General features: G+C 47.1%; 2 long non-coding RNA genes across 2 annotated transcripts; both read left to right on the forward strand.

The window, feature by feature from the left end:
• Positions 1 to 148: 148 nt before the first annotated feature.
• LOC147576628 (uncharacterized) lies at positions 149 to 4,642 on the forward strand. The gene is made up of 2 exons (XR_015240982.1): positions 149 to 628; positions 2,447 to 4,642. It is a non-coding gene; the product is annotated as an uncharacterized LOC147576628 (long non-coding RNA).
• Positions 4,643 to 6,796: 2,154 nt separating this feature from the next.
• Positions 6,797 to 15,869, forward strand: LOC147576629 (uncharacterized). The gene is made up of 3 exons (XR_015241434.1): positions 6,797 to 6,953; positions 8,146 to 8,251; positions 15,064 to 15,869. It is a non-coding gene; the product is annotated as an uncharacterized LOC147576629 (long non-coding RNA).
• The last annotated feature ends 1,909 nt before the right edge of the window (positions 15,870 to 17,778 follow it).

Genomic DNA, 17,778 nt, shown 5'->3' on the forward strand with positions numbered 1-17,778 from the left:
AAAAAAGTCATTTTGCAAAATACTAATTATTAAAATAGGTCCAGCATGGACCTGATCTACTTTCTTTTTTTTTTTTAAGTTTATTTATTTATTTTGAGAGATGGGGGAGGGGGGTGGGCAGGGGCAGAGGAAGAGCAAGTGACAGAATCCCAATAATGCTCTGCACTGTCAGCGAGGAGCCTGATGAGGGGCTGGATTCCACAGACCTTGAGAACATGACCTGAGCTGAAATCAAGAGTCAGACGCTCAACTGACTGAGCCACCCAAGCACCCCCTGATCTATTTTACTTCTATATTTTTATCCGAGTCAAAGAAGAAAGGAGACCGAGAAACCAATTCAGGAGAGTGAAAAGAAGAGAGCAGAAGGGTGGATGCAGTCAGGAACTCAGCGTTCTCCTTGCATCTCTGCCACAAATTTGCCGTGTGTGATCCAGGAAGAATCACCCAGCCTCTCAGAACTTTGGCTCCTACATCTGCGAAAAGAGGTGACTAGATAACCCTGAAGGTCTTCTCCAGCTTTCAAATATTAGCCCATAGTAGGTGTTCCCTCAGTAATTATGAAGCAGCGAGAGAGTGAGCGGTTGTGGACCAATGTCACACATTTGGATGAAAGCCGGAAATGGAGAGGGTAAGTGCATTAACCATAAGAACGATGCCGAGAAGCTGAGCCCATCTGTAGACAGCATTTGTATTGCCATAAAAATAGCGTAACAAGATTATATTGAAATACCCCACTATTTAACTTAATAATTTAAATGTTTGCCTAATGAGGTGGACTTGATTGGATTAGGGCATTCACAATTAATTTTGATAGATCATTTTACACATTGGAGGTGCATTCTTCTGAACCAGGAGGTGGAACGGAAGTGCAAAATGTTTACGTTCAAACGAGCATGTGATTTTGCGGGAAACATTAATCCCAGATCATGCACACTAAGTCAATTTCAGAAATGGCTTCTCGATGTATTATTAGAAATTGCTCTTCAAATATAAAAAGCTTGTAATAGAGTTCTGTCCATTTTTCCTTTGGCTGATGGAAGTTGTTTTATAAATATGCCTATGATATGATGTTTTCTTCATCCAAGCCTTTTGGTACTAATTGCAACTTTTTAAACAGTGTAAGTAGTGGCTGTCATGAACGCTTTGAATCCTATTACAAATACTTTCTGAACAATTTCACATTTCGGGGTGCGTTCTTTCTTCAAATATTTTTAACTGTGTTTTTCCCCATTTTTTTTTCCTGAAAAGCACTCTAATTGGAAATGGTGGACCCCTCCCCACCTTTTTGGTTAAGGGAATGATTTTATTATGTCATAGGAAGAGGTGTCCATTCCCTGTCTCTACCCCTTCAAACATCAAAGAGCCAGGAGTGGCCACATATGCCCTTGAAGGCAGGAATGAGCAAAGGCAAATGGCTTCTGGAAAGGCGGATTGGACTCAGGCCATCAATTCTGTCCCAGAGTTCCAGGAAAACACGTTCCTCAGCACCATAGCTATCAGTTAAGAGCTGCAGCTCTGTTTTTTATCAGAAAGTTATCTGACAGAAGGTGTCCATGGGCAAAATGCTTCTTGGAGAATTCTCTGTGTCTCAGGATCCTCCTCTGAAAAATAGAGATAAATTGCCCATACCTCAAATCAGTGAAGGTTGGAGGTCCGAGATGTGACAACTTTTTGTGAGAGAGCGTGCAGTGGTGGTGGCACTGCCTTGGGACCAGCTGACTAAGCATCGAATGTGAATGCTCGTATTAGCTGTCCGTTTCTGGGACTTAAATGCATTGTTTGGTAAATGGGGACAGTGACCCCTCATTGAGAGTGCAAGCAGAATTAAATGCCACATCCCGGAAGCATGAGAGCAGCTCAGTGAACTCAGTGAGTACAGTTTCCCTCTCCTTCTCTGGGAGAACAGCAGTTTCAAGTTCAAGTCACCATCACAGTTTTTGTTTCCTGATGTGCTCCCCGGACGACCATGGCATTTAGCACACAGGGGCTCTGGGCTTCCTGGTCTCGGTGGACAGATGAGGTTCACGCTGTATAGTCTCCAGGCCCCAAGCCACCTTTGTTGGCAGAAGCACTTGAATCTGCTTTTCCCCTCTGAGGTCCATGTTCTATAATGGTATTTTATCAGACTCATCTTTTGTGAGATTTCAGTGACCTTCGTAATAAAATCCAAATGCTTTGCATGGCATTCAGGGACCTTAAAACCTGCTCTCTGCTTGCCCTTCTGGCTTTCTTTCCCTTTCTGATTATGCCATGCCCTTTATTCACCCACAAACTACTTCCCTCTGCTCACTGTATTCTGAACACACCAACTTTCTCCAACCCCAGTCCCTTTGCTTATGCTGCCTGCTCCTTTATCCCAGGATGCTCTTTCCTTTATTCTTCAACTGAAGATGATCTCCTATTTCCAGTCTAGCTAAAATATCACCTCCTCCCTTGTGTCTTCTAGGATTGCATGGCTGAATCAAGTCCACTTCAGATTTGTCATTTGTCCTTGGTGTATTATTCTGTGGACACTAAGATATGACAGGATCCCTCAGAAAACAGCTGTGCCTCCTCATCTCTGTGGCCCCAGGATATTGAGAAACCAAGCTGAATATAAAAGCCTTAAAGTCCTCCCAGCAACCTGTTGAAGTAGGTACTATTACTGATTCATTTTGCCACACAAAGACATCAGGTCTCAGAGATGCTATGTAACTTGTCTAGAGTCACACAGCTAGTGAGTCATAGAACAGAGATTTGGACCTACAGACTTCCACTCTACGTCTGTGCTCTTTCCACTCCTCTGTTCTGTAAGCCTCTCCACAACCTCCTTTAATCTTCTGAACAACTCAGTGAAATGGGCAGGGAAGGCATCATCATGGCTTCTCTACAGATGAGGAAACCGAGGCTTGAACGAGGACAGTCCCTTCCCCAGCCTATGTGACTAGACATTGGTGGAGCTGATGAGAGAGTTCCCAGCTTTGGATTCTGGATGTGAGCCTCTGCACAGCCACAGGCTGCCTGCCCCCAGTTGGTGACCGGCCGGTGTCTCACCTGCTGCAGGGGACAACCTTAATAAAGGAGAGGGTCCCCGGGCTGTTGCAACACTTGAGGAATTCGTGTGCCTCTCAGGCCCCATCTGAGCCCCTCACCACAGAGGTGAGGAGTGACAAGGGACATCTCGGCTCCCAAGGGATTCCAGTCACGCTAACTCCTCCAATTAAGGCTGGAACGATGTCATCTCCTGAAATAGCATTTTAATGAGTGATGGCTCTGGGATAAATTGTCATCTCGTGATCTCTCGTTAGAGAGCTTAATTAGACCCATCATAAAACATATTGATCGATGGCACGGAGCAGGTCCACAGGACATCCACCACCCGCTGGAACATTCCTGCCCACTGCTTGGTGGAGCCAGTGTGGGACCTGTCCCAGGCCCTGACAGCTGCTGGGGCACAGTTTCTTTTTGAGCACTTGGGCACCATTTGCCAGGTTCTTTCTTCCCTCCCTTCTTTCCTTTTACAAATATTTATTTAGCACCAACTGTATACCAGGCACTGTCATGCCCTCTTATGCTTTAACCCATTTTGTCTTCACAAAAAGCTGTTCTTTCCTTATTTTGCAAATGGTAAAACCAAGGCTTGGAACCCCGAGCTATACTAGGCGCAGCCCCAGCCTACTGAGTTCTCTTTCTAGCAATTTCTGGTGGAGTGGCTCACATAAGAAGAACAAAAGGGGAAATTGAAGGAAAAAATGGTCTTTATTAAACTCCTAATGCGTGCCTGCCACTCTACGAGGCACATTATTTTATAATCATGTCCCCTTTAACCTTTATATCAATCCCACAAGGTGAGAGAATTTTCATCATTTTATAGTTGAGGAAACTGAGTCTCAGATATGTTACTTGCTCAAAGTCACTCAGCCAGTGACTCTCAGTGCTGGGACTGGAACACAGCTTTGAGGGATTACCAGTCCAGACAGACGATCGTTCAAATCCAAGCCCTGTCGTATATTAGCTGTATAATTTGGGGCACATTACCCAAGCCTTCTGAATATCATACTGGATGTAATAACTGGACCCCTCTCAGAGTTATTGTGAGGATTAAATGAAATACTGCCTGTAAAGCATTTAGATAGTCTCTGACCCATGGAAAGTTTTCAGTAAAAATTAGTTTTCAATGAATACCCCAACTGTTTTCTCTTGGAAAGAAACTACCTGTTTCTTCATCCATAAAATGGGGGTAGAACCCCTGTCCTAAAACAATTCATAGGGAATGCTTTATACAAGATAAAGTAGCCCAACTGCCCTTATGTTTTATAATGCTTATTTATTCATTTTGAGAGAGAAAGAGAGAGAGATTGAGGGAGGGAGAGAGAGAAAATGGAAAGGACAAAGAGAGAGGGAGACAGAGTATTCCAAGCAGATTCCTCACTGTCAGCACAAAGTCCTATGTGGGGCTCACACCCATGAACCGTGAGATCATGACCTGAACCGAAGTCAGCCGCTGAGCCACCCAGGCGCCCCCAACTGCCCTTGTTGATCACTTTTCTTTATATTTGTGTGTTGGCAAAAAGCTTGAAGTGACCACCTACTTGATGGGCTTCCGGAGAGAGTAGGAAATGCTCTTGGGAAAATTTTATCTTAAGTATTATTATTATTATTATTAAAATAAGACATTAGCACAAAATGGTGGCAGGAGTGGGAGGTGGATGGATCAGATGAGACGACCTGGGGAGGTTTAATAAGATCAGAGTATTGAAACTTCAAGGGAATATGGTAGCTACCGTGGCAGCTCAGAAAGTCTCAGCAATGTGGCATGCGTGCCTGGATGCAATGGCCCGGGCTCAGCAGGGCGTGTGTGCCTTTGTGGTATGTCTGTCGTTGCATAGCTGCAGTGTGTGTGTGTGTGTGTGTGTGTGTGTGTGTGCCCACATGATGGGCCTGGTGCACATGGGGTCATAGAACTTTTCATCAGAAAGAAGTCGGTGTGTGTATGCGTGTGTATGTTTAGGTGTGGACATCTCTGTGTGTGTTTTGAGTCCTGTTTCCATGAGAGGGTGACTTCCTTCACCTGTGTGCACTTGGAGATTTTTTTTTCCTTTTTTTTTTATTCCAGTAAATGTAGCTTGAAAGCTGAGGATAGCACAGCTTTTCCCCAAACACAGATCACATCACAATTTTTCTTTCAGAGAAAAATGCTACAAAATAACCTGCAGATGGTGAGTCTCCCTCTTTTTTTTCTCTCTTTCTGTCTTGCTCTTTCTCTGTGGCTTTCTGTCTGTGTCTCTGTCTCTGTGTTGATATCTCTGCCTCTATCTCTGAGGCCCTATTTATAGCTTAAAATGCTCTCATATTTTCACACTTAGCATATGAAATGTCCCCATGTTACATAAAATAACACACATTTGAGTTTGTAATTAGATCAGTGTCTCATCCCACGTTTCACCTAGGAAAACCCTGGACATTGTTCCTTGCCCCTGCCCCTACCCACAAGCATCGCCGGGCCTGAGGATCCTGCCCTAACCCTTTTCTGGGGTCTGTTTTCCCAACTCCTGATGACAACCCTTCCATCTGCCTCCTCCCTGCTCCCTTGCTGACCCTCTCTGCCGCCTCTGACAGGGGTTCAGTGTTCCAGGGGCAGCTTGAATCATCAGAGACCTCCTCTCCCCGGAGCCAGAAAAATTGCCCCGTTCCTTGTCCTCGGAGTCTCTGAGCACAGTCACAAAATTCAGTTCCCCAAACTGCCCCAATGCAAACACTGCCCAGAGGAAAGGAAAGCTCCGACCGACTCTTTTTCGTGAAGTAAGGAGCAGCTTTTTTTTTTTTTTTTTTTTTAAAGGAGGAAAAAGCTGAGATTCATCTCTAACCAATCTGGACATGTGTTCGGGAATATTGTTGAGAACAATTAGGGATGTATGAGTGAGGGGTTTATTTCTCACTTGCTTGTCAGGTCAGAAGACAATCTGTTTATTTTCCTGCTACAATTTTATTCAATAAATTGAAAGGATGTGCGCCGGGGAAGAGGGTATGAACAGGATGTGTGCTATCAATTTGTCAAATAAATAATCGAGCTTGGAAACAACAGATTTTATTAATTAGACGGGATGGTGTATTATTACCATTAAAGTGTTATATTGCATTGATTTTTATATTTTACTCGGCTACTAATTACTGTAAAAGATTTCGGGAATGAAGGAAAATAAAATCATGCAGCATTATACATAATGTAAAGATAGCGTGAATTAATTTGTCCGCTGCTCCCCGCCTGCCTGCCGTGGGAGTGGAAGAGGCCAGAAGTGGCCTCCCCTGCGGGAGACCCGCACCCCCTGCCCTGCCTTGACTGGGGGTAGGCGGGTGGGGGGACAACTGGGAGGACTGGGGTTCCAGACCAGGCTCAGCCATGCCCTAGCTTTGCACCCTTTGGCGGATCACCTCTTCCGGAAGCCCGAGTTTTCTCTTTTGTAAATGCAAGCCCCTCTTTGCCTGCCTCCCGGAGGGGTAGTAAAGATGTAACGAATTCCCAAGAGTAAAAGCGCTTGGGAGAGCCAGTCTGCCTTAGAAGAGGAGGCAGACAGGAGGGGGCGGCCCGGGCCAGGCCCCCTCGCGGGAGACGGGCCCCTGCCGCTTGGCAGGAGAGGCCATCGCAGCCACTCCCCTCCGGGGACAGTGCCCCAGAACCGAGGCACACCAGCCCGGGGCCACAGCACCGCTGAACAGAGCCAGTCACCGGAAAGGCCACGGAGGCCAGCGGGCGCTCCTCGCGCCGGAGGCCCCGCGGGTGCTGCTCAGCAGGTGGAAGCGCGGGCTCCGGGCACGCGGAGCAGGGTTCGAATCCTGCCCGGCCACGGTCGCGCGCTGTGGCCACAGCCAGACCCCTTAACCTCTCTGAACGGCTGTTTCTCCTTCACTTAAAAAACAAAACAACAAAGCTATTCGCTCAGGAAGTAAATTCCCACGCCAGGCACTCGTTCTGGGTAAGGAGCCAGTGGGCAGGGCCCTCCCCAGGGGGCCAGGGTCCCCAGGGCGCCCCAGGACCGCGCAGCCTACGGGGGCCAGGAGTACCGGGGAGCCCTTTCAGGTCCCAGTCCCGCGCTACCTCCCAGGTCCTCGCAGACTCGGTTCGGCCGAAGCCGACGGCCCGGGGCGGCCCCCACGCCCCACCCCGGGGCGCGTTTCTCTCGGCGCCGCGGCCCAAGCCCAGCCGCGTTTTTCTCCGGGTTGGGTCTCCGCGCCCTGCCCGGCGACGACCGAGATTTCTCACGACCCACTGCCACCTACTGTCCGCATCGGGGAACTGCACGGCCGGGCCCGGCCGGCCTCGGAAGCGGCCATGGGGCGGGCCGACCGACCCCCAGACCAGCTCAGGTCCCAAAGCCTGGAACCCCGTTCCCGGGGAGTATTGCGTGGCGGTTGTGTGGGAGCAACTCAGCCAGACCACCCGAAGCCCTGGTCCTCTGGCGTGCGCCTTTATGGGGGTGACTGGGGCCCTGCCCTTACAGAGACTGGAGTAACAGGCAAGCCCCTTGCTCCCCATCCCAGACTTGAGTAGGGCTCCCGTTAGAGCTCTGAAAATCCTGCTTCTGGGCCTAAAGGGCCTCTCTGGCCGCCCAAACTGGAATGGACGTGGGTCTTCCAAGAATGGCTGCTGTCTCCGTTCTAGCTTCCTAAGGGTTAGAACTTCACTGTCCTGGAGGTCTGACCTCCTTCTGAGTCAGGCATGCTCTCAGCCTTTTCTATACGCTCTGGATCCCTTTATGTCACCCTCTCTTAGAGCATGAATCCTGAGCTCTAGTGTGGCCTTACTGGCCGTGTCATCTTAGACAAGTCTTTGTACTGTCGTGAACATTGTTTGTAGTTGTAAAGTAGGACTAATAATATGCTGGAAGCCCATCAAAGAGGGCTGCGGTCAAGTCGGACTGTGAAAGCAGCCGAACCCTTGGAGATACGTGTACAGGTTTTTCTTGGGCATTCAAAAGATTGTTCATTGTCCCTGGGCTGATGTTTGTGTCCACCCCCCCCACCCCTAACAGGCTCTCCTGTTGAAATTCTAACCCCCGAGGTGACCGTATTCAGTGGTGAGACCTTTGGGAGGTCATGGGGGTGGAACCCTCATGAATGGGATTAGTGTCCTCATAAAAGACAGACTTGCCCCTTCTGCCACTCAAGGTTACAGTGCAGAGAGACTGCCATCAGCGAGGAATCGGGTCCCCTCATGAATCTGCCAGCCCTGTGATCTTGGACTTGCCAGCCTCTAGAGATGTGAAAACTAAAGGTTTGTTGTTTATAAGTCACCTCGCTTTGGGGATTTTGTTATAATAGCAGCCTGAGCGAACTAAGATACGCACTGAATCAAGAGAATATAAACCTGTATAGGCAGAGGCCTATGATCCTTTGAAAAGCAGTTGGTGGGTGTCAGGAGATGGGGTGGTCTGGGAGGCACGGGCGGTACTAGAGGGGGGAGAATGGGGAAGATAGGGTATTGAGTCCTCCAGTGCTGTCTTTCCTCTCCTATAGAAAACATGTCACAGTTTAAAATAATGCATTTAGATGCTGTATGCATTTGTTCTGGGTCCGACTTTCAGTAGACCGTAAGCTTCATGAGGATCTGGGTTATGTCTGTTCTGTAAACCACTCCACCCCATTGTCTAGCATTGTGGCCGGCACACGGGAGATACTCAATAAATATTTATTTGAACGAATAAATGACTACAACCATCCATTTAACCAGAGACCATTTACTATCCCCTGGGCTCTTCCAAAATGATCCATCCTCTTACCCTTACCCACAGAGAGATCATCTCCAGAGCCTGCCTTCCTTTTTGGGTTCTTGGTCATCCTTATCTTAAGCTCAGGCACCCCGCAGAGTTCCCTTCTTCCTTTCTTAACAAACATCTATACAAAAAAAGCAGAGGAAGGTTGATGGCTATTTGACTTCTCTTTGGTTCTGCCTTTTGGTACGATAAACTACTTTTACCTCAGTTTACTCCTCTGATGCACACACAATCGGGTAGAATTGACTATTGTTGCCCATCTATTTTTTAGATGAGGCAAATTGGGATGAACTGACTCATCCTATGTGATAGCTAGTGAGTGGCAGAGACATAGCTAAGTTCCAGCTCTCAGGGCTCTAAACCACATGACCCACAGCCCCAAGTGCAGTGCAGTCCCCCCCCTTCATGCCCTGGGGCAAACCACGTGAGGATTATTCTCCAAAAAACAACCAAGGAGAAATATGATAAAAGACTCATGGGAACACCTGTCCCTCCTGTCCCTCCTGGAGGCATTCACCTCCAGTGGCCACCAGGCACTTGGAGGACATATCAACACAGACATCTCCGTAGGTCCTCACCGCCTTCCAACTCTCTGACCTTGGGCAATTTGTCTAAGGTTTCTGAGCCACACGTGCCTCATCTGTAAAATGGGAAGAATGATAGTGACCGCATCACAAGGTTTCTGCGTGGTTTAAATAACCTAGTACGCGTAAAATGCTTAGAGCAGTGCCTCATTAAATATTTGCTGAACCAATAAAGAGCTGAATGAAGTAAAAGAGAAGAGGAAAGCTAATAAAGGGAGAAAGATGTGAAGAAGGCAGAGTGAGAAAGATAACCTTTTTTCTTAATGTTTGTTTTTATCTTAATGTAAGAACCGTATGATGAGAGCCGAAAATCTAACATGGGGCCCAGCCCTCCCACTCTCAATGCTGTGTTACCTCGAGCAAGTCAGGCAACCTCTCTGGGCCTCCATTTTAGCATCTGTAAGACAGCAGCATTGAACTAAATCATCCGGGATGTTTTCTCTGTGTTTTCTCTGACACTGAGTGTACAAAGTCCACCAGTATGAAGCGTGATGTTGACTCTCCCTAACATCTGAGAAAGGCGAGGTGGGGGAGGGGACAAACCAAATGTGCATTTCCCTATGGGACCCCGTTTACCGGTGACACCGGAAAGAAGCTTTGCACTTGAATGCTGCCCTCATCTCCCACTGATGTTCAGTCTGTCTCCAGCTCTGCCTTTTCATGGCAGCGGGACTTTGAGCCAGATGCTCAGCATCTCTCAGGCCCCCTTTCCTCATCAGTAGGATGGGACTAAATGAAATGATAGAGGCAAAATGCTTAGCACAGTGATGGGCACAGTAAATGCCCACTACATTGTGACTGGTGTGCGTTATTAAAGTGTGTGTAATATCACAGCCCTTAACAAAACCTTCTCCGAGGCCAAATGGCAATGAGTTTCCCATTAGCTGGTATTTTGGCCACTTTCTCCAGGAGTCATTCATTGAAAATCCACTATGTATTAGAATTTGAACCGGGTATAGGGTAGAAAAATGTATGGGCCATGAGCTCTGATGCCAAGTTTCAAAGGATTTCATGCACTTTTTCAGGTCCTAATAGATTCCTGGTACTGAGCTATATTCTCCTCTTTAACTTTCCTAACAACCTACAGGAGGCTAGTTTGTTTTATGTGTATTTATTTATTTACTTATTTTTGAGAAAGAGAGACAGAGAGCACAAGCAGGGGAGGGGCAGAGAGAAAGAAGGAGACACAGAATCTGAAGCAGGTTCCAGGCTCTGAGCTGTCAGCACAGAGGCCAACACGGGGCTCGAACTCACCAACCGTGAGGTTATGACCTGAGCTGAATTCAGAAGCCTAGCCCACGGAGCCACCCAGGCGGCCCAACCCTGCAGGAGGTTTAGTTGGGGCCATGGGAATGAGTGAACTAGAAGAAGCTGCAGGTGCTGGCCGGAAGGAATGGGGAATGATGGGGAATTCACAGGGCTCAGCCTGGACCACACCAGCTCCTTCCCCTCTTCACACCTCCATCAGCCAGTGGTCATGGAGTTTCCGGTATGCAAGCAAGGTGGAGACTCTCAGCAGCCCTCCAGGGTGGAAATAAATATGAGGGCCTCCAGTAATTTCTTTCAGCCCTCTCTTCTGGCCTCCCGTCCCTTCCTTTCCAGTACTTTCTTCAGGAAAGGCTGGGGCATAAGTGATCTGTACCTGAGCATGCATGAATATGCGTGGCCCCTTCCGTCTTCCAGGGCAAGTCTTGCTTTTGCAGCTCAGTCTCTCATATCTTTTGGAACCAAACACCAAACCCCCACATTCCTACCTGTTAGAATCCAGGGGCCTTAATCCAGCACACGAGTGCCTTCACGGCCTGCCTGCCACTCCCATTTCCACTCCAGGCAGCTTCCCTGCAATTGCCCTTGCCTAATTCCAGCCCGAAGTCCCTGGACCACCTGTACACACCCATACTCCCCACCTCAGTGAGTCTACTAACACTGCTCTCTCTGCTGGAATATACTTCACACACCCAAATACTGCTTCTACTTTAGGGCCACGTTCGGAGATCACCTCCTCCAAGAAGGCCTCCTTAATCTCACGGCTGAAAATAATATTTCTCTCGGAGAAAAAATGAGAGCCACACTTCACAAACTTTATTTTGAATGCAATGTCTTCATGTGAACCAGCCCAGAGATTTTGTCATTTATTTATTTTTCTAATTTTTAAAAATTTTAAATCCAAGTTAGTTAACATATAGTGTAGTTCTAATTTCAGAAATAGAATCTAGTGATTTGTCGCTTACCTCCCAACAAGTGCTCCTCCCAACAAGTGTCCTCCTTAATGCCCCTCACCCATCTAGCCCATCCCCCTACCCAATACCCTTGCAACAACCCTCAGTTTGTTCTCTGTATTTAAGAGTCTTTTATGGTTTGTCTCCCTCTCTGTTTTTATCTTCTTTTTGTTTCCCTTCCCCTATGTGCATCTGTTTTGTTTCTTAAATTCGACATATGAGTGAAATCATACGGCATTTGTCTTTCTCTGACATTTCGCTTAGGATAATACCCTCTAGTTCCATCCACGTTGTTGCACATGGCAAGATTTCATTATTTTTCATTGCTGAGTAATATTCCATCACACACACACACACACACACACACACACACACCCCACATCTTCTTTATCCATTCATCTGTCAATGGACATTTGTCAGCCCAGAGATTTTGTAAAAATGTGAACTCAGATATAATAGGTCTTAAGTGAATCCTGAGACTCTAAATTCCTAAGACACTCACCCGTGAAGCTGATGCTTCTGGTCTGTAAATTGATTGAGTAGCAAGTGATCTCCAACCCTGGCTGTGTACCAGAATCACTTAGCAAGTTATTAAAACTCCAGATCCCGGGGCCAGATGTGGTCCAGGTTTTATGGGGCCTGAGCTCATTCTGTATGGATGGACCTTTTTAAAGAAACAAAACATTATAGAGGCATCGGGGTGGCTCAATTGGTTGAGCATCCAACTCTTGATTTCGGTCCAAGTCATGATCTCACGGTTTGTGAGATTGAGCCCTGCATCTGGCTCTGTGCTGACAGCATGGAGCCTGCTTGGGATTCTCTCTCTCCCTCTGTCTCTGCCCTTCTCCTGCCTGGGCTCTCTCTCCCTAAATAAATAAACTTTTAGAAAAATAAAAAAACAAAAAGATTATAAACAAGAAATACACCTCGCCAGGTGCTGGAATGGTGTGCAAGTGAAGGTTCCTAAAGTATAAGCTTCATTAGCTTCTAGGTAAATCCATTTTTACCTGGGTCCACACATCAGCAATCCTAGGAGGACGTAATATATGTGTGCTTTGTTTTGTTTTGTTTTCAGAATTTTTCCAGGTGAGCCTCAGTAGCCCATCCCTGGACTCACCCCCCATCTCTGGGAACCACTGTCAAAAATTTCTTGATCTTTTCCTGCCTCTCTGCTTACCTCTCTCTACCTCTTCCATCACTAAACGCCCCCATGTCAGGCACTGGGCCAGACCCCTCCATGATGGAGAGGCTGCTAAGTCAGTAAGCCCGTGGTCTACTGGAAAACCGGTCACAAAAAGAACATTGTGTCAACTGTCCAAATGCTGTGGGGACAGGAGGAGGGAACAAAATTCTGCCTGGACAGGAGGACAAGACCGGGGGTCTTCTAGAGGGGCTGCTCTTCAGCTGGGTCTTGTAAATGACTGGGGCTTTTCCAAGTAGAGGGAACAGCCTGGACAAAGGTGGAGATGCCCGAAAGAACACTGTCTCTTCAAGAGCCAGCCAAGAGAACCCACACATGGCGAAAGAGTGGGGGCTAAGGTTGGGGTTGTGAGAGATGGGTCTGGAGGGTGGCCAGGGCCTCAGGAGTTTGGGCTCCTGCGGAATGGTGTGGTAGACACGGAGGGTGTTTGAGAAGGGGCTAGCAGAATCCAGTCTGTGTTTTGCACATGCATGCAAAACATGCATGTGTTTCTTCCAACTGCTAACTATAATTAGTTCTTTCTATGGCTTATCCCACTATTATATCCAGAGATCTTTCTTTCTTTCTTTCTTTCTTTCTTTCTTTCTTTCTTTCTTTCTTTCCTTTTAATCTTCAATTCTTTACTATTTCTTTTAAAGTAATCGCTATAGGTCAGATAGTGTGCTAAGCATTTTAACCTAATTCAATCATTCTACTAACTTTGGAAGGCATGTAAAAAAGGATGTCAGTTCTCCAAATAAACTGGGGATCAGAACCTTTGAGGGACTTGCCCAAGGTCACAGAGATACAAAATAAGAAAAGCCTGGAGACCCAAGGATTAGCACAGTGCCAGGCACACAGCAGAAATTGAAAATATTCCATGAATCAATAGCTGAATGTTGAGATAAAAACCTTCACTTTTTAAGCCAATCTTGGAAAGCATGTTTCAAGGAGTTGAAGGGAGATGGGGACTTCCTGTTTCCCGGAAGTCCCAGGTTCCTTCCCCCTGGGTGTCCAAGGACGCATTCCTACGACCTTTCTAGCAGCCAGGCTCTTTCCTCTTGTTCTCTGCTTCAGTTAAGGAAAAGGTAGAGAGGTGGGGAAGACCGCAGAACTTCATGAAGACAGTTGATTTGGTGATTTTATTTTATTTGTGTGTTTGGGGGTGGGTGGGTTGTAATTAAGTTTCAACCCTATTTCCTTTAATTCAATCCAACTCTTTTATCACAATTAAGACAAATGAGCTACATTTGAAAAACATTTAGGGAGTGTCTAATATTGCCACTGGGAGGCAAGTGATTGAGTGAGAACCCCCAGGATGATATAGGCTTCTGGAAACATAGGATTTGAATCTGATATAGATCCTTGATTTTAGTTCTTCTCCTGGAAATCCATTATAATCCACAGTGAAATGTGGCTCCCCCTTCATGTTTCAAACCTCTAACCATTTCCTCCAGTGAGTTCAACCTCATCTGCCTGTTCTCACTGTCAAACAGTGATGATGGTCATGACATTTCATACAGCACGTGACAGTGCTTACTGTATTTTGGGAGATCCTCACAACCATGCAAAGAGAAAAGCAGAGTGAGACCATTATGACTCTTCCCTGACAGAAGCTCAGAGAGGCTCAAACACTTGCCTGGGGGCACCTGGGTGGCTCACTCAGTTGAGCACCTGACACTGACTCTTGATTTCAGCTCAGGTCATGATCTCATGGTTCGTGAGATGGGGCCCTGTGTTGGACTCTGTGCTGACAGTGCAGAGCCTGCTTGGGATTCTCTCTCTCCCTCTCTCTCCCTACCTCCCTCTCTCTGTAGAGAATCTAAAGCAGGCTCCAGGTTCCAAGCTGTCAGCACAGAGCCCGACACGGGGCTCGAACTCACAAACTGCGAGATCATGACCTGAGCCGAAGTCGGACGCTTAACCGACTGAGCCACCCAGGCGCCCCACCAGAACCCAATTTCTAATACATGGCAAGGTACGCTTCCAATATGACATTATTGATGAGCCTAGTCAATATTCTCATAACAGAATGTTCACTGGAGTGGGTCTCTCCTCTGCTTACGTGGAGTAGTCTTCTTTTCCCAAATATGCCACAAACAATTTATAGGAAGGACACTTCTCTTATTTTTTTTTTACTTCCCATGCATTAATGACTAGTATATGGCCAACACTCTAAGAGCTACTATGTGGAAGGTCTGAGGGATGCAACTATGAATAAAATAGATACCTTCCTGCTCTCCGAGAGTGTATAGTCTAATGGAATAATAATCTTTCATGACTTTTTGAGTTATTCCTATGTCCTAAGGCTTGCATTCTCCATTTTTCAGGTGAACATACTGAGATGCAGAGAAGGACAAGTTGCTGTTTGGGTTGGGAAAGCTAGGTTCCCACGGATTCCCCAAAGAAGCCAGCCCCGGACCAAGCTAACATAGCGTGATAGAGCAGAGGTGAACATGGCTTTGGAAGGCAGGCAGAGTCCATCTCAGCTCAACCAATTGTCTGAGTGATCTTAGGAAGGGTATTTACCTATGAACCTCAGTTTCTGCACCTTTAAAATAGGGTAACCACACCACCTCCCAGTCTTGCCCTATGAATCAGTTGACAAAATGAATGTAAGGCCCTCGAGTAAATACCTGACTCACAGCAAGGGCGCACTACGTGGTAGCCGTTGCCACTATGATTGTGACTCAGCGGCCGACAAGGCCCGGCTGTGCGTTATTTACGTGCGCGATAGTCTAGTTGTGTCTTCTGCCCGAGGCGGTTCCTGAGAGCAAAATTCTCGAAGTTCTCCACACCCAGCTGTGCACATGGCCGGGAACCGAGACCACTCACAACAGGGCCTATTTCCGTGACCAGTGGATGCCAATGGCCCCTCGCTGGAAATGTTGACGAGCGCAGCTCAGGACACAGAAGCCGCCAACAGGCTTCCAAACTCTGCCAAGCCCTCCTGCCCACTTGAGCACCAAGGGGAGGGGGTGACTGTGGCATAAACACACGTTTGCTTTCATTTGGCTTAGCTGACTGTGTGTTTTGTTAAACACATTTAGGTTTGGAAAAGATTATTTTTGGTACACTGCTGCGTAATTAGATGAATTTTCATGAGTTTATTCTTGAAATAAACTTTGAAATTGTCCATGTTTTACTGTTTTTTAATCATCTGCAGATACTGTTTTTTGAGACTTCGCATGAAAAAAAAAAAACCTTGTTACATATCAGTTTAATTTAGATTCAAATAAAATAATTTTTTGAATTTGCAGCAACAACAAGTCTGCGAAAGTGGTTGTAACTGGCGCTGAGTTGTTTGAGGATCAAGATAATTACAGTATAAAGGATAAGAGAGAATATAATATCCTGGCATCCACTGCCTATTCAACTAATCCCCAGCCCTTGACAGATGTTCAAACACAGTATTTTTAAAAGCTGACTTTTAAAAAAACAGGGCGAGTCACTTATTAGATATAAACAACATGATAAGAAATTCAAAGTCTGACATCCATTAGAACCGTCCATGCCTTGCAAGAAGCGTAAGAGACAAGGTAAAGAGTCAAAGGCGCGCCGCGTTCATTGCTTTCATGGGTATCCGAGGCAGGGCTGGGGCTGCGGCCACACCGAGCCCCCGCTTTGCCAGGGGCCCAGGTTCTACCTGCACCAGCCCCCACGAGGCAGATTGCCAAAGGTGGCTTCCGCGATGCTGTCACCTGCACGACAGTAACGGCACCTCTTTGGTGGCTGTTTGGAGGCAAGGAGGCCGGCAGCCAGCACCAGGACGGGTTGGCTGGCTTTGAGCGATAGTGACAGTAGCCCAGAAAGATGGCCAGGCAGATGGAGGGGTGATGAGCAGTGTGTTTGTTGGCTCACGGATCGCTCTCGCCTTTGGCCCCTGCCACTCGTGTACGCACACATCTCACAGCTATTCTACAGAGCCTGAAGAGCTGTTGGGTATCGAGGCCATCTACTGACCTCTAGGGTTCAGAGACGGATAAGCCCTCGTCCCTGCCCCGTCTCCACAATCTCACAGTACAACAAAGGAGAGAAGTCACATCCGCCAGTAACAGCAACGACAACGATTATTATTACCGAGCTTCGTCGATACGCTAAGCTTCATTTTAAGCGTTCTTACTGATCGCCACAACAATTGCATGGAGCAGGCACTATTGTGATGCCCATTTCACGGATGAGGAAACTACGGCACGGAATGAATTAGTATGGGATGGAATCGTTCTGACTGGGTAGTGGTGGTGGCGGCAGAGAGGGGGACCCCAGAAGTCTTCATGGATGGAGAGGGTGGGACCTGAGCTGGGGCTGTAAGGACTGATGGAGTTTGCAGATGTGGACATGCTGGAGAAGAGCATTCAGGGCAGAGAGAACCATGCTGGGAGAACAGAAAAAATGAAATTAATACCCCAAGCTGCCCCAAGGATGGCACAGAATTACCTTTTCTTTTCTTTTCTTTTTTCTTTCTTTCTTTTTTTTTTTTTTTTTTTTTGGCTTTTCTATTTAAATGGAATTACATACGAAAAGCCCTTAGCACACTGGAAAGCACAAACCAGACTGAATGCTGAAGTTGTCTTCCCCTGAGACTTTTATCTGGGGTCCTTGAAACTGCTTCTGTAACAGCAATGGCTCCAAGGTGGCAAAGCGTTCTGGAAGGAAAGGCTTCCTTCAGGGGACCCTCTGGGCCTGAGCTTGGAGCTGTAGGTCTGGGCTACAGAGTCAGGCTTCAACATCAGGAGGCGCTAGTGGACCTGGAGGCAGGGCTGGGCCAGTGGGAGCATATTCGAAGGTGAACCACCTGTGCTGTTTCCATCTCATGTTCCAGTTACGTAAGTCTTCCGGCTACCTCTAATCCCTTTTCAACACTGCCAAGAATTGCCTTATCGGCATGTTCCTTTAAAACGATTGCAGAAAAGGATCTTCTTCTAGAGAATATTCAGTCCTTCCCCCCCACCCCCACCTGCCCTCACCCCTGTTCAGAGAGCATATTCTTGCATGCATATCTGCATCCGGGGCAAGGGAGAGGACTTCCAGGAGACCCTGCAAAA

Source organism: Puma concolor, chromosome D1 (assembly GCF_028749965.1).
Source record: "Puma concolor isolate L17-30 chromosome D1, mPumCon1.1.hap2, whole genome shotgun sequence".
Classification (NCBI taxonomy): Eukaryota; Metazoa; Chordata; class Mammalia; order Carnivora; family Felidae; genus Puma; species Puma concolor.